This window comes from Bos indicus x Bos taurus, chromosome 3, assembly GCF_003369695.1.
Source record: "Bos indicus x Bos taurus breed Angus x Brahman F1 hybrid chromosome 3, Bos_hybrid_MaternalHap_v2.0, whole genome shotgun sequence".
In the NCBI taxonomy this organism is placed as follows: Eukaryota; Metazoa; Chordata; class Mammalia; order Artiodactyla; family Bovidae; genus Bos; species Bos indicus x Bos taurus.
This window is the reverse complement of record NC_040078.1, coordinates 52,410,397-52,428,015: the sequence shown is the minus strand read 5'-3', so window position 1 is coordinate 52,428,015 and position 17,619 is coordinate 52,410,397. Positions and strand designations below refer to the sequence as shown.

At 38.2% G+C, this 17,619-nt stretch overlaps 1 protein-coding gene across 18 annotated transcripts in view; it reads right to left on the bottom strand.

Moving 5' to 3' along the window:
* ZNF644 (zinc finger protein 644) overlaps positions 1-16,306 on the bottom strand; it is a 96,618-nt gene extending 80,312 nt beyond the window's left edge. Inside the window, exons 1-3 of one of the 18 annotated variants that reach the window (XM_027536543.1) lie at positions 16,002-16,072; positions 15,711-15,814; positions 14,625-15,223 (exon numbers count right to left, since the gene is read on the bottom strand). The gene's annotated coding sequence lies outside the window, so the exon portion shown is untranslated. Of the gene's footprint in view, positions 1-373; positions 815-14,624; positions 15,224-15,290; positions 15,585-15,710; positions 15,973-16,001 lie in introns of those variants that run through there. The other 17 variants (XM_027536556.1, XM_027536544.1, XM_027536548.1 and 14 more) reach the window with 17 other exon arrangements.
* Between the last annotated feature and the right edge of the window lie 1,313 nt (positions 16,307-17,619).

The window sequence follows — 17,619 nt, the reverse complement described above, 5'->3', positions numbered from 1 at the left end:
GTTAATAGGTAGTATCAATGTAAGATGATCAGTCTGATGATTTCCCTGGTGGATCCTCGTCTATTATTATCTGTTGGTCCCTCTTCCTCATCAGTTTGCTATAATAGAATGACTCTTCCAATCTTGCCTTTGGGGGCAGAAGCTTGATGTTAGTATTTTCAGAACCAGGAGGAAAGAGACTCGATGATTCCTAGTTTAACATGTAAAATTTTTCTCAATTCTGTTTCTGAGTGTGACACTCTTAACCTGAGCTTGCCTACTGTTCAAGAACAGAGTATCAGAGAGGAAACCTTGATAAAGGTAAGAAATATCTTCTTGGCACTATGAGGGTTGTTAATTTGTTATTAACTCTTAGACAATTCTTTTAAGGTACCTGCAGCCACTAATTCCTGAAGCACCACAGTGTTCAACAGCACAATTCTAGACCATTCTAGGCCTTTCCCACCAAAAGTGGAAAGTTGAGTTTTCTTAGTGGTACAAAGTTGCTGCTTTCCAGCTTCCAGAGTTTTACTTCTGTGATCAACTTTCCAGTTTTTTCCTTGATACCCTATGATTTAAAAAAAAATTATTATAATTCTACAAGGGGGTTGATTTCAAAATAAATGGTTATTTAATCCACTATGTTTAAAAAGATACGCATTTCACCAGTTTTGATGTGGCATGTCTTCTTCACTGTTGCTCCTTTTTAAATCGTATGAAATTTAGGCTCAAGTTTGAGTAGGATACAGTTTTAATCACCCAAATAGTTAAAATCACTTTAGCTTTAACAACTAGCTTTTCTATAATGTAGTCAAAATATATTGACTTACACAATTTCTCTTATTTAAAATTTCAAATTCTCTTTGAAGCCCAAGACATTTAAAAAAATTTTTTAATTGACATAAATTGGAAAAAATGTGTATTTATTGGGAACAAAGTTTGACATATACCTGTTAGATAAAGCATATTGCTATCCAAATCTGCATAGCCTTAATTTTTGTTTACTTAATCTATTAAATTCTGAGAAGTAATTTAAAATCTCCTGAAAAAGACTGATGTTATCAATTTCTCTAAAAACACTACTTCATGTTTCAATGCTATTTGAGTTTATCACACAAACGCTCAAGCCTACTATTGTTTAGTGGTCTAATTTTTTATTAATTAAAAAAAATTCTCTTTTTCTCATTCAAAGGTTTTGGACTAGAAAAGTTTTAGCCTTTGCTTGATATGAATGTCTAGTATTATTTTTGCCATTCATTTCAAACATTTGCTATTTTTACTTAGATAAAACTCTTATCAGTTCTGTTCAGTTGCTCAGTCGTGCCCGACTCTTTGCGACCCCATGAATCGCAGCACGCCAGGCTTCCCTGTCCATCACCAACTCCCGGAGTTCACCCAGACTCACGTCCATCGAGTCAGTGATGCCATCCAGCCATCTCATCCTCTGTCGTCCCCTTTTCCTCCTGCCCCCAATCCTTCCCAGCATCAGAGTCTTTTCCAATGAGTCAGCTCTTCGCATGAGGTGGCCAAAGTACTGGAGTTTCAGCTTTAGCATCATTCCTTCCAAAGAAATACCAGGGCTGATCTCCTTCAGAATGGACTGGTTGGATCTCCTTGCAGTCCAAGGGACTCTCAAGAGTCTTCTCCAACACCACAGTTCAAAAGCATTAAGTCTTCGGCGCTCAACTTTCTTCACAGTCCAACTCTCACATCCATACATGATCACTGGAAAACCATAGCCTTGACTAGATGGACCTTTGTTGGCAAAGTACTGTCTCTGCTTTTGAACATGGTATCTAGGTTGGTCATAACTCTCCTTCAAAGGAGTAAGCGTCTTTTAATTTCATGGCTGCAGTCACCATCTGCAGTGATTCTGGAGCCCAAAAGAATAAAGTCTGACACTGTTTCCACTGTTTCCCCATCTATTTCCCATAAAGTGATGGGACCAGATGCCATGATCTTCATTTTCTGAATGTTGAGCTTTAAGCCAACTTTTTCACTCTCCACTTTCACTTTCATCAAGAGGCTTTTGAGTTCCTCTTCACTTTCTGCCATAAGGGTGGTGTCATCTGCGTATCTGAGGTTATTGATATTTCTTCTTCCAGCCCAGCGTTTCTCATGATGTACTCTGCATATAAGTTAAACAAGCAGGGTGACAATATACAGCCTTGACAGACTCCTTTTTTCCTATTTGGAACCAGCCTGTTGTTCCATGTCCAGTTCTAACTGTTGCTTCCTGACCTGCATACAGGTTTCTCAAGAGGCAGGTCAGGTGGTATGGTATTCCCATCTCTTTCAGAATTTTCCACAGTTTATTGTGATCCACACAGTCAAAGGCTTTGGGATAGTCAATAAAGCACAAATAGATGTTTTTCTGGAACTCTCTTGCTTTCTCGATGATCCAGCAGATGTTGGCAATTTGATCTCTGGTTCCTCTGCCTTTTCTAAAACCAGCTTGAACATCTGGAAGTTCACAGTTCACCTATTGCTGAAGCCTGGCTTGGAGAATTTTGAGCATTACTTTACTAGCGTGTGAAATGAGTGCAATTGTGTGGTAGTCTGAGCATTCTTTGGCACTGCCTTTCTTTGGGATTAGAATGAAAACTGACCTTTTCCAGTCCTATGGCCACTGCTGAGTTTTCCAAATTTGCTGGCAGATTGAGTGCAGCACTTTCACAGCATCATCTTTCAGGATTTGAAATAGCTCAACTGGAATTCCATCACCTCCACTAGCTTTGTTCGTAGTGATGCTTTCTAAGGCCCACTTGATATTACATTCCAGGATGTCTGGCTCTATGTGAGTGATCACCCCATCGTGATTATCTTGGTCGTGAAGATCTTTTTTGTACAGTTTTTCTTTGTATTTCTGCCACCTCTAACTTATAAAACCACATAAAAAATTGTAATGCAATTTATAAAGGGGAGGAGAGTGGGAAAGAAATCTATTCCAATTAAATTAAGAAAAAGCTGTTAGAAGGGTACTGGGTAACCAAACTTGACAGAAAGCTGGAAAATAAGGCACGGAAAAGGAGATAAGCCAGGAGATAACCAGGCAAGCAATATCACACCAAAGGACATCTACTTAGGATACCATTTGTATCACTCTAATGGCAATGCCACCATTAAGACATTCACTGCCATAGCGTAAGACTTTGATTCCACCACAGCCAGAGAGATACCTCTATCTCCTCTTCTACCTCCCTCCTGTATGAGCTGTTTCAGTAGGATCAAAATATATGGAATAGTCAATTTGGTTTCCTAGTTTCCATCCTGTTTAAACTGCTGGCTCTCCTTGTTTATGTTGTAATTTTTCGCTGCTTATGAGCATGCAGAGGCCTATGGCAGAGAACACAGGTAAGGATGGGTCTATTTCCAGTAAGTTTGCAGCCACAAAAAGTATAAATATGGAACTATTCAAGAATGAGGTTCAGGGCAAGGCTTTCAGGCAAGTTTCCTATTCCCAAACCACTAGATCATCCAATATTCATGGAACAGTACATAGTTCTGCTGTCATCCTTTACCACTCTGTCTACATAGAAACTCCAATCTCAGCGATACAGATAAAAAGGCTTTTCCCACTGACTGCTGCTGCTGCTAAGTCGCTTCAGTCGTGCCCGACTCTGTGCGACCCTATAGACAGCAGCCCACTAGGCTCCCCCGTCTCTGGGATTCTCCAGGCAAGAACACAGGAGTGGGTTGCCATTTCCTTCTCCAATATCCTTTCCCATTGGAGTGGGTTGACATTTCCTTCTCCATTTCCTTTCCCACTGACAGCAGGAGACAAACTATTGTCCTTTGCTTTACCTGATTTGTCTCAACAGATAACTTGGATGAAGTCAAATGTACCTCCCTGTATTACCATGGTGCCAGAAACCACAGTAACTTTACTAACTAAAGTTAAGCCTATATTAACTATGAGAATGGTTAAAATATAAACTTGCTATAAGACTAACATACTATCTTAAAACTCCAAGACTCTATTAACTCCTAAACTCTGTTCTACTTATTAACTCTAAAAGAGACAGAAATATACTTTTAAAACTATATTATTTTTATATTTTTTCATATTTTATAATTCTATTTTTCATATTTTCTAATAATCATACTCATTGTAAGACAATGCATGCATGTTTGGTCAATTGTATCCAAGTCTTTGCAACCCCCTGGACAGTAGCCCGCCAGACTTCTCTGACAATGGAATTTTCTAGGCAATAATACTGGAGTGGGTTGCCATGCCCTCCTCCAGAAGATCTTTCCCACCCAGGGATCAAACCCATGTCTCTTGCATCTCCTACACTGGCAGGTGGATTCTTTACCACTGAGCCACTGGGGATGCCCCTTCTAAAACAACAGTATACATTCAACTTAAGAACTCTTAAAAACTCCAGTAAAGACAAACATCTCACATCTTAAATACCAGAAACTACTATTGCCCAGCAGGAACTACATTTTAGGGATTCCCCCAATAAGAGCAGTGCCTTCACAACTGCTTCCGAATTTTAAAACATCTATTTCTAAAAAATTTAAACACTGGTAGTCCAGATTATTCATTTTTATTATCTTCTGTTTTCATACCAACTCCCATTCCAATTAGAATATTTCTTAAGACATGCCTTAAATGTACTATTATAACTGAAAACTCAACAATACAATTACAATCTCTTACTATTCATCTCAAATATTTCTATAGTTGACAGTACTAACAATTTTTAAAACATACCACTATAGCATAACTTTCTTGGTCTTAGTTGTCAAAGTTTTTTTTTTTAAAGCTCATAAGTTAAATTTTAAAAAGCTCCTAAGTTTTTTAATATAAAGCAAATTTTATCTCAATTAGTATTAGTAACTTATATGTAAACTGTGTCTCCACATAAGTTTATTTTCAACACCAAAAGATAGTATTAATAAAATGGCTCCATTCTTATATTAACTTTATACTACAAACTTAGGAGCCACATTTTCACCTGTTTTATTTTAAAACTATCCATTCTTTCTCTTAATATACCCTCTCTACCATTCACCAAGATAATGACCCCTAACTGGCCCTTCTCACTTTAATCTCTTCTCTAATCATATCATATCTGGCTGCTGATCTTTCTCATTTTTCTTCATGTATTTCTGTTCAGTGGCCTTTAGTAGAACTCCTTATTTCTAACACAAACTTTTTTAGATTCCTCCAGCTCAGGTCACAACCTTATAAGCTTTACTTTTTATCACATTCATTTAAAACAGTCTCTACCTCAAACAAGGAAAATACTTGCATTCCACAATTCCCATCTCTGTGCTTTTTAACAAACCTTCACCCTAACTGATACTCCCTTCCTTCTCCACCAATCTATAAATATCACTTACTCAAAATCTAGGTTAAAAAGTACTTTTCCCAGGAAGCTTTCACAGTCTTACTACACACTGGTCATATCATCTTGTGTAAATCCAGTAATTTAAATGTTTCATTATTAAGCACTCTTCAAGTTGTATCTTAGATAATGACCTCTCTGGAGCAGGAACCACATCATTTGCTTTATATATCTGCATTCTCATCCTAGCGTGATACTAAATGAATTTTATACAGTAATTAACCCCGTTAAAACAAGAGAAGGCTGGAAGAAACACAACCACAGTTAAAAGGTTTTTCTGAATACAAAAAAATTACATCTCCCAAAACCAAATTCAAATATAACATTCATTTTTTCAAAACACATAGAACTTTCCCTTAAATATTATTTTTCTACACACAGAAGTCAGGTCTTAAAGCTATAACAGCATGCTAATTATTTTGTTTGTAATATTCTAAATCTAGTCCCCAAAAGCTATTATATAAATTCTTAGTATTTTAAGGATAATATATTTTTCAATGTCTAATCAATTTTGACCTCTATACTTCACAAATACAAAACCTACATAATAATAGTTCACAGATGAGTTTTATTTCTTCAAGATAACAAAATGCTTCGAGCAAGAAATTATTAAGCAAACTTGGTACAAATTCCAAACAACAAAACTTCATATAAATACTTTCATTCATAAGCTCAAAAATATTCATAATCCAAACATTAATGAGAAAGTATTTTCATGTCCACATCTGCACAATTTACAAAACACATCTATTCCTCAAAACTCAGCATACTAGAATGTGAAGATACATACTTTCATTGTTATGTACTTTTTATAACTTTATTATAAGAATACATGTTTCAGAAAAAAATCTTTCTCCCAAAAGCACCAACTGTTACACTACAATAAGGTTTACAGTGCTCAACAGTCATGAAAAATCAATGCTGTAACCGTTAATCCCATTTGCAAAAAAATTATTGAAGCACAAGTGAAAACCATGATCAATAATTCCATTGCAGATCAATTTACAAAGTATCCTTCATAGATTTTAACCATTCAAACTTTTGTGCAACTCTCTGAAGGTAGCATTCTCGTTCTTTATACTTTTTAAACAGCAAAATCTTTCTGGTTGAGATTGGATACTTGCCTGTAAACGAAAGTACAAAAATTTATTTCTACCCCTACAATCACAATCAGAAATACTCAAATACCTTATTAAGCAACCTGAAATGCCTGAAAGCTAACTTACATAATGCCTAGAAGCTACTAATAAAGAGGTTCCAAAAAGCAGCTATATAAGGAGGTAATCCAAGACCTCTTCTACCTATTTCTTGGCTATATGCCTAGAGGATACTGTAATGAAAGCAAGTCAGACAACTATGTTACCTATGGAGGAAATTCAAATCTCTGCATTCTAAACAAATTTTCTTGTTATAAAACCTCTCAAGGGTTACTATTAATGAAAACTGAAAAACATCTCTGATGTTGATATATATCACACTGGGGAAAAAAGGCCTACAGTACAAACTACCTATCATCTAATTTATTTCCAAATTCATCCAACAATGCCAATAATAGTAAAGAGACAGATTCAGGCATCAACTCTCACTACACTGGGAAAGGACGAATATGCCATTAGCAAGTTTGAAAACAAGCCAAACCTATTTCTGATGATGGCGGTCAGAAAGGTTACTTCTTTGAGGGAGAATTAATAGGAAGGCCACAAGGCACCTTTTTCAGTGCAGAAAATGTTCTATACCTTGATCTAGGTTGAAGTTACTGGGTGTATTTATTTGTGGAATTTCATTTACTTGTATTCATAAGATTTGTACAGTTAAATATATGTAAATTATATATAAGTAAAACATTTAAAAACAAGTCACCAATAATGGTAAAATCTAAAAACCTTTTCTCAATTCTCATCCTTTCTCCAGCATATTTCTAATCACAGAACACCAGTAGTCCCTAAATGCAACTCTTTCCCGCTATAAGACCCACAAGGCTTTGTTAGCATTCTGCCAGCACTTTTCTTAAACTCTGCCTCATATTAATTCACTTAATAATTCAATATTCATTAACTGCTCATGTGCAAAACACGGGATTAGGCAACCTCCAACATTTATCTAACACACACACACACACACACACACACACACACACACACACACACACACACACACACACACACAGAAACCAAACTCCCTAAGCTGGATTCAAGCCACCCTATTATTTGGTTCTAATAATGTCTCCTCTTTTAATTCCCATCACTTCTTTACGGGAATGTTCTTTCCCCAGCATACTCTTTTCGCAACTATCCTTAAGACACAGTTCAGTTTCTACTTTATCCTTTCTCGGTACTTGTATAGAACTTACTACCTACATCTGCACTGTCCAAAACACGACTAATGAGCACCTGAGTCCCGTTGGTCTGAACCAGGACGTCCTTTAAGTAGGTAACACACTGGATTTTGAAGACTTGATGTGAAAAAAAGAATGTAAAGTATCTCAATAATGTGTACATGCTGAAATGACAATATTTGGATATATGGGGTTAAATAAAATGAGTCAAAAATGTTAATTTTACTTATTTATCTTTTAATGTGGCTATAAAAAAATTTAAATCACATTGTGGCTCAACATATTTCTACCTGCCAGTACTGATCTATACAACCTATTTATAGATTATAGATTTATTTGGCATCCACCCAATGAGTGCAAGAAATTCAATATTAAGCCCATTCTCTTTATATATACTAAAGATTATATATACACACTAAATATTATATACATATTATATAATAAAATCAACTAGTATTCTGTTGATTTAAGTGCCTATTTAATTTTAATATCAATTTTAAAGATTTTTAACAAGGAAGCTTAAGACACTTCAGAGTATAAAAATATTTTAAAAGTTTTGTTTTCATTTGGCTATAAACTGTTAAAATGTTACCTACATTTTATACATATCCTGCTGCTGCTGCTGCTGCTGCTGCTAAGTCACTTCAGTCGTGTCCAATCCTGTGCGACCCCATAGACGGCAGCCCACCAGGCTCCCCCGTCCCTGGGATTCTCCAGGCAAGAACACTGGAGTGGGTTGCCATTTCCTTCTCCAATGCATGAAAGTGAAAAGTGAAAGTGAAGTCGCTCAGTCGTGTCCGACCCTCAGCAACCCCATGGACTGCAGCCTATCAGGCTTCTCCGTCCATGGGATTTTCCAGGCAAGAGTACTGGAGTGGGGTGCCATTGCCTTCTCCTTATACATATCCATTTTGTGTTAAATGTCTCACCAGACAGACAGTACTATTAAACTCATAGAATTTCTAATCCCAGAGTATTAGTTCTAATTAGGCTAGATTATTTTTCATCTTAGTCACTCACTAAAGAAAAAAGCAGCTTCCGTTTTGACCAATATCACTGTACCACGTCCAGCACCCAAGACAAAGAACCTTTATTTGGGGGTATGAATAAACAATGTGAGCAATAAGACACCAACTGAAATGAGGGTAGGCAGAAAAATGCTTTCATAAGGTTAAGTTTCATAAGTAGGAAACAAAACTTACAAATTATATAATAAGGTAAAATGGCAGATATACGGAATGAAAGGATAGGAAGACAGAACAGAAAGGTCTCATCTGTAGCCAAAATATACCTACATTCAAACTTGGCTGCTCTACTGTTTACTGTCTATATGACCTAAATCTGAGTTTGTTTCCCTGCATATGAAATGGGAATACGTAATATAAATATATATATTATAAAGTAGCATCATTATAAGGAATAATAATAGATGCTTAATTAATGTCAGTCTCATCTTCCTTTCCTTTAATACGAATGATTATATAGTGGTGACAAGATTATGGGTGACTTCCCCTGTCTTCCTTTTCCAAACGATTGAAAGTATTTTTTTAAACAAATACTAAATTTTTAATATTTCATACTCGCACCTCTCCTCATGTGAACTTAAAAAATACTTTTACTAGCTGCCTTTTACAATTTCCTTTAAAGTTTAAAATTTGTATTGGTAGTGGGGGAAGTAGGTGGTATAATAAAAACTTAAAGACTGGGAAATAAGTTTAAGACTAAACCAGATAGACATGTATAAAACAAAAAGTGTGGAGAGGGAAACAGCAAAAGGAAATGCTACTTGAGGGAATTCCCCTGACTAAGTCGGACTAAGCAGTGAGAAGGTTAACATTCTTCTTCTCAATCCTGCTTCTGCTTAAGCCACTCCTCACTCTCATCTGGGGTTTATATGTACTTTACACACAAATATCCATAGGCACTCTCGCCCTTCTCTCTACTAATACTTACCACAATCCTCATGGTCAAAATCTAAAGTGGAGTGAAGAAACTGAGGATGTTGTAACAAAGTAAACCAACACACTGGCTGGGAAGAACTAAAATGCACTCATTCCCAAATGCATTATTATTATTTTCATCACTTGATAGTCATAAAAGAAAACGTGTTCCTGAAATATTAACGCTGGTTACAGCTTTAAATGCTAGCACTGAAGATGCCACACTTTGGTGCCTATATTCCTTTGAAGACATAAGCCTCAAAATGGAACACTAAAAAAGTATACAGCTTCAGATCACGGACAGGTGAAAATTTCAAGATACTATTGTTGTTTAGTCGCCAAGTTGTGTCCAACTCTTTTACCACCCTATGGACTGCAGCCCGCCAGGTTCCTCTGTCCAAGGGATTTGCTAGGCAAGAATACTGGAGTGGGTTGCCATTTCCTTCTCCAGTCAAGTTACTGTAGTGAAAACAATTAAACAATGGTGATAATAACTATTATTATTTCAATAGTTAATATTTATTCAGCATTCATTGCATACCAGAAAACTAAGGGCTTTACTACATGAATTATGTAATATAAACCCAAACCTCTACGAAGATATTATTATTCAATCTACTTGCCTAGTGCTCACAGAGCTAGATCTTAATCCCACCAGTTTTACATCAATACTTCCTCTTTTTAAACCTTATCCTCCCATCCTGCACAAACTATTCAACAATAATTAGGATTCATCCCCTTCCCCAATAATTGTGGTGTTTTGAAAGTACTAGTTATGTTTAACATCTTCCTCAAGAAACTGATGAAAAAAATATTATGCTTTCAAGTAAAAGGGTAAATACTCTGGAAAAAAGGGTAAAATTTTTCATCTTTTATAAATATTAGAAAAATAATTGATATAAAACAGGTAAATACACTTTAAAAACGGTGCTTTAATCACAACACTTTATTAGGCACTTTATTTTAAAATTATCCTTTTGACTCATAACATATTTAGTTTCCTGACTTTGTACAAAGTCTTTTAAAAGCTGTGTTTTCAATGCCATTCACATGTAAAATATCATGTATGAAACGAGATGTCAGTCCAGGTTTGATGCAGGATACTGGATGCTTGGGGCTAGTGCACTGGGACGACCCAGAGGGATGGTATGGGGAGGGAGGAGGGAGGAGGGTTCAGGATGGGGAACACATGTATACCTGTGGTGGATTCATTTTGATATTTGGCAAAACTAATACAATTATGTAAAGTTTAAAATAAAAAAATAAAAAAAAAGCTGTGTTTTCTCATAGATACAGAGAATAGAGTGATTGCCAGAGTGGAGAAGGGCATGGGCAAAATAGGTGAAGGAAATTAAAAGGCACAAACTTCTAGTTATAAAATAAGTAAGTCATGGGGAAGTAGTATACAGCATAAGAAATATGGTCAATAATATTATAATAACTTTGTATGCAGTCTGATAGTTACTAGACTTATTGTAGTGATCATTCCATAAATGTTGACCACTATGTTGTACACCTGAAACTAAAATACTATGGTACATCAACTACGTTTCAATTTAAAAAAATAAATAAAACTGCATTTTCAACCTCAGTGAATGACATACATACTAAAAAGGCTAATATCTAAAACCTTATATTCATTACTCTAACCAACATCACTTATACCACAATAGGAATCAAATTTCAAGAACAAATCACTCATCTATACTTTTCACAAAGTTACTTACAAAATCAGAGTTCCAAGAATTCCAAATGAAATGGGAAGGTTACAGCTTACAGACAGGTAGGGCAAAAGACTGGTAGAGGAAGAGTGCACGGGCAATCGCTTTGAAACAGTAATCTCAATACAGTCTCACTTTCCCTCATCTAAGAGAAGTATGCACTGCTGCTGCTGCCCTAAAATTCTTCTTCTCTTCCTCTTGAAATCCTCTTGGAAATTCCTCCTGACTTTTCTCCTGAAAAGTTATCTCACAGGACTGCTAACATTTCTCAGTAGTCTACCTTTTATTTTTAACCTAACGGAACAAAAACACACTAACTCCTAATCACATAAGAGTTCCTAGTAAATTCAAAGAAAACAGTTAACTTAGCACTTTAGCTTCAGCAGATCTAAGAAAAAATTAAACAGAACAGCAAGTGAGGCCCTAGAGAGAAGAATACACTTTTTTCATGTAGACTTCATCTATCTGAAGACCACGAATTGAATTTAGTGCTCTGGCTTTGAGATTTCAAGGGATCTTTATCTTGGTGTTTCATTTTGTTTTAAGAGGGGGAAGAAGAGAAATACTTTAGTCAACCAGCAGGGTGAGCTAGTGCTAGAATCAGTTTGATTATTCTCAATTTCATTACTCAGTTCTCTCAAAATTCAATGGTGCAAATGGCACTATCAAAAGCAGCTATTCCCACCTAATAAACCCAATTAAAAGACTTTACTTCTAGAACTGCTTCAGTCAGTGCTACATAATTGTGTTTAATATTTACAAAGCAGACTATACCAGAGAGATTAATAACAAATGTTAAAAAGAGTTTATTTGAATATCTAAAGTATTATACTATCCATCCTTTATTAGCATGTTTTATAAACTATAAATTAAAAACTCTAAAAAAAAACTGCTAAAACTAGTGTTCAATCAGAGAAGGCAATGGCACCCCACTCCAGTACTCTTGCCTGGAAAATCCCATGGACAGAGGAGCCTGGAAGGCTGCAGTCCATGGGGTCGCTGAGGGTCAGACACGACTGAGCGACGTCACTTTCACTTTTCACTTTCACAAATTGGAGAAGGAAATGGCAACCCACTCCAGTGTTCTTGCCTGGAGAATCCCAGGGACGGGGGAGCCTGGTGGCCTGCTGTCTATGGGGTCGCACAGAGTCGGACACGACTGAAGCAACTTAGCAGCAGCAGTGTTCTATAAAATTAGGGCTAGGTAATTCAACATTCCAATTTATGGATTCAGCTTGCTACAGCTAGCTGCCTTAATATATGCCTGAAAAGCAGTCATGAGAAAAGCATCTCCACAAGAATGAGATCCCCTGCTTTCCCTTAGAATCACATTGTGAGAAGAGCCTAAATAAGTAACCCTATATACTAGCAATGCATTTGGGGTGAAAGAAAGATGAACCTGATCTCTTCTAACAACCAATTTCTTTAAACTGTTTAAATGACAAGTAACTCCACCACTTCAAGTAACTGTCCTTGAGTCTGTATTTTCCCCTCCTGTTACCCAGTACAGTCTCAACTCAACTACAATAAAATTCTCCCTTTCTTATAACTCAAATGACAAATTAAACCTGCAAAAAGTTTGATGTTTGCGGGCAACAGACTCACTTCATAATTACAAATAATCCAGAAGTATTCTTAATTATCACAAGACCAAAGTATATATAAATCCACTCACATAGTGTTGCAAATTAATATATCAAGTTTCTGAGAAGAATCAATAATTTAAATGAGCCTTAGCTGCTGCTAAGTCGCCTCAGTGTGTCCGACTCTGTGTGACCCCATAGACAGCAGCCCACCAGGCTCCCCCGTCCCTGGGATTCTCCCGGCAAGAACACTGGAGTGGATTGCCATTTCCTTCTCCAATGCATGAAAGTGAAAAGTGAAAGTGAAGTCGCTCAGTCGTGTCCGACTCTTAGCGACCCCATGGACTGCAGCCCACCAGGCTCCTCCGTCCATGGGATTTTCCAGGCAAGAGTACTGGAGTGGGGTGCCATTGCCTTCTCCGAAATGAGCCTTAAATGACCCATAAAAGCTTTAAAACCTAAAGACAATGTACCTATTGTTGTTAAACATGATATCCAAAGATGTTAAAGATAACTGTGGGGCCCCATCATAAATGATTTTACTACTTGTTGAATTTCCTAACAGATCTTACAGATTAACTATTCAACAGTACACTAGTTAGTCTTAAGTTGCTTTTAACGTGGTCAAAGTGGCATGTCCACTTATCCAACTAAAATGCTATTAGAAAATGAAAGGCATTAGCATCTACCTCATTTCTTATGTAATAACTGGTAGTAACTGCTATTATTTCAAACTTTCCAGAAGTTTATCAAGCTACCTGTTTTGTTAAGTTTCTAAGTCAAGATTATTTTGAAAACCTCAAAATTCAAAAGCAACATTGCTTTGAAATTATCTGATATGCCTGTATTTTGTATCTGAATTTGTTTCACTTTGGAAGTCACTTTAAAACGTCACCATATCAAGTTAAATACATGTTTTCAATTACCATCACAGAATTTCTCATCAGTATAACAGTACCTAAATAACAAGTACTCTCAAACATACTCCCTTGTTTTGTTTTATAACCATGATTAGTTGCAGATGGTCACCTCCTTATCCCAGCAATGTGACCAATGAAAAGACCAATGAGATGGAAGTTGAGAGACGATTTTCCATTATGCCCTTAATGCAATCATCTTTGGCCCTCAAAATATTGTAAAAGAGGGTAACACTAGTTGTTCTCTAAGATTCCTTCTAAGCTAAAACTATATGATTCAATAATAATTTTGCTGATAATAATGTATCTCTCATTAATACAAGATTGTTCTCTATTAGGAGAAAAGTTAAAAGAGGGGGCAACATAAAACAAGGAAAATCAAAGTTTTAAGAAATGCTGACAAGTTCAAATTTCAATTCAAACACATCTAAAGTTAGTTATATAAGTATGTTTAACTATCCCTTCAGTAAAGTAATTTAACTTGTTAATGTGACCTGGCCAAAACATTAGTTGTTTCCAAATTTTGTATTTAGAATATTACAAATATACAAAGTATGCTATAGATGTAGGTGCTGTATAATTTTAAATTATGCTAGAAATTAAAACTCACACCACCACCATGATTTTGACAGCAATGTAAATATATACTAGCAATGTACATTAATACTAGTCAAGGCTTCATGCTTTACCTATTAAAATAACTAAATTGTAATTTCTTTATAAACACTAATTTTTCCTAACAAAAATCTATGGATGTAAATATTGCTGCCATCAAGTTTCCTGGATACTTACACATATGAATGAAGGCAAACAGCAGGTTTCCTTTCTTTGAGAAATTTGAGTTGTCTATTTTTTGAAATGCTTTTTCTTGTGGGACCAAAACTATGTAACTGAACTACTGCAGAGAGGCAATATACTATTAAGGCAAATCTAATCTATCATCCGGATGCAACAAGCCTGGCTTTAGTTAGGACTGGCCAGAATAGATGATGGTGTTTTGGTTATTTCTGCTGACGATATTATTAACTTGTATAAGAAACAGGACCATCAACGACCTCAACTGTGTTTCTCTCGTTGAATACTTCTCAAGGACCACACAAAATCTTAACTCTAGACATGAAAGTTTTCTAACAACTAAATTTGTATCAATGTTACTTAAACAGTTCAAGAAAAGTTTTCCACTAATGTTGCTAAACCATGGATGGATCCCAACACGAAAGTCGTCTGTGGAAGTCTCGTAACAAGAAACCGTTAGTTCCACCACCTAAGTTTCCAATCACTGAGAAGGGTCTGGGACAACTCATCTTCAGGTTCACGGGAGAAGTGGAGCACACCTGCTTTCCTCTGGCAGAGATTAAGCTCCCAGGGACACAAAGGCCAGGGAATCAGACCTGGAGAAGCAAAAAGCTTTAGCTGGACACCCACCAAGCCCCTGGCAACCCACTTTGAGCGATTTACCTCTTGCTGTTACTTCCCAGGCACCTAGCGGCATAAGATCTTGCAGAACACGGGGAGGGGAGGGCTATGCGGTCCTGGTCCCACGTTAGGGGAGGGGTGTGTACAGTTAACGCCAGAGCCTACGCTTCTGGCCGCGACGGAGCAGCCCCGAAGAGAGGGGGTTGGTGACTGCTCTCGGACCGCCCCGTTACTCAGTGCATTGCAATGGCGACCGCCAGGCTCCCCAAGCCGCCTGATCTCGGCCCCCTTCCCCCTACTGCTCACTGGCTGCTCGGCTTCATGTGACTAAACAAAACCCCCAAGTCTAGTGCCCAGCTCAACCCCTTTGTGTCCGCTACCGGATCCTCCGACGCCGCCGTGGTAAAGTCCCCCCTCCCCACCTCCGCCGAGTCCCGCCCCGCGGCGGCGACCGCCGCTCACCTCAGGTTCCGCCGCCCCCCGCGGCCGCCGCCTCCCCGAACCCGGGGCCCGGGCTCCTTGTGTAGCACCAACTCCGCCTCCTCGGCCGCCGCCGCCATCTTAGCCTGTGCGGCAAAATGCGTCCTTTTGGATGGTTGGGACCCAGCCTAGGGCGTAGCTCCCCGGGCCCGAGCGCCGAAGGCCGGGTCCCCCAAGTTCTTCCGCCACCCCCAGTCCCGCGCCGCCACAGCCCAGAGGCCCCAAACCCACACGGGTCCCGGCGATTCCGACCAAATAACCCCTGAAACTCACAGTTTGGTGCCGTGTGCGTCAAACCGGGGCGACGTTGGGAGCGCGCGGCGTCCCCGCGTCACACGCCGCTCTGTACGCTTCTCGGCTCCAACGGCCCCCCTCCGCTCCCCGCTTTTCGCCTGCGGCCCCGGTTCCCACGGCGCAGGCGCGCTGCTTTCCCGCCTCTTACCGACCTACGGGCCGCGGGGGCGACCAGCGAGGAGCTCCTGGGCGGCCTCGCGGTGGTGGAGCGTCTGGGCCAATTACACCAACCCGGGCAGCAGAAACAGTGCACTACTGTTCTCGGGTGCCAGAAACCCAACAAGGTCACCTCCCCCAGCGCTGACCTAATCACTCTCAAGGAGGTTCCCGCCCCAAAGTAGGCACGCTCCAAATATGGTGGTGCCCAAACTCTGCAAGACCCAAACAAGCCTAGGCCCTTTAAGGTGGAACAGACCCATATTTGAGTTCCACGATCACGAGAGTGGCACAATTCCTTTTCTCTTCCTACTGTTGAGGAAAACAGCTAAAGAACCCAAGATTGCAGGTCACAACTGTAGAGTCATGGCAGAAGAAGTTTTCTGGATCTTAAGGGGACCAATTGTTGGGAGATGCTTGATGAACAAGCAGAGCATCAAACGTAGTATCTCAGTTAGGGTAGGAAGGCCTGCCCTAAAAGGTGCCCTGGCTTTGGTCCAATTTGATTCTGTGAGGATACTTTTCTCCCTGCATTACTGAACTTGCTGTGAGTCTCCAAATTAAAGTTACATAAGAACACCTGATACACTGGTTACCCTTCAAACAATTAGTAGCCTAGGGAGTTCTAAAAAGCTTTAAACAAGTATCCACCTCAGAGTCTGAGGACAGCCTCATAAACCACACTTTGAGAAACACTGATGAAGAGTTATTCTCTTTGCTTTTAAACTGAGCCAACAAAAAGTTGCTAACATGTTTGACACGAATCAAAAGTCCCTGAGGAATCTACTAGTCCTGCCTTACTACTAAGTTCTTGGGCTGTTCTGAATCTTTAGGTTCTCACTTGAAAAAAAAAAAAAAGAGCTTTCATTAGATGTTATTGGCATTCAGAGGAATACACTGTAATTGCAAATATTTGACGAGAATGAGAAACATTCTCTTTCCTATAGGATGGTGACTTCATCATCATTATCAGCAAACATAGACAGATTCCAAATGACAGGTATTTATACTTGCTGAACTAGTTAATAATAATAGCTAATACTCTGGAGTGCTTACTATTTACCAAGCATTGTTCTAACTCATTTAATTTCATTAAAACCTAATGAAGCAAAGAGATGTTAGGTAATTTTCTCAGCGTCACACAGTCTTAGACTGGACTTTCAAAATACAAATTTTTCTTCTTCATTTACACAAATAGATAAGCAATAAAATATATATTTTTGACCAATTTGGGGGAGTTGCCTTGTGAGTTATTTTATTTGCAGAATCCATTAAAATTGGACATTCTCAGTTTACTATTGGACTTACAATAAATAAAATTATAATGTACTATGGAAATTCTTATAACATTTATCACTACCAAAGCAGTTACCAACAACAACAATAAAACTCTGTTGTGAATGTACACCCCTGACTGACTGATGGACATCAGAGCACACTA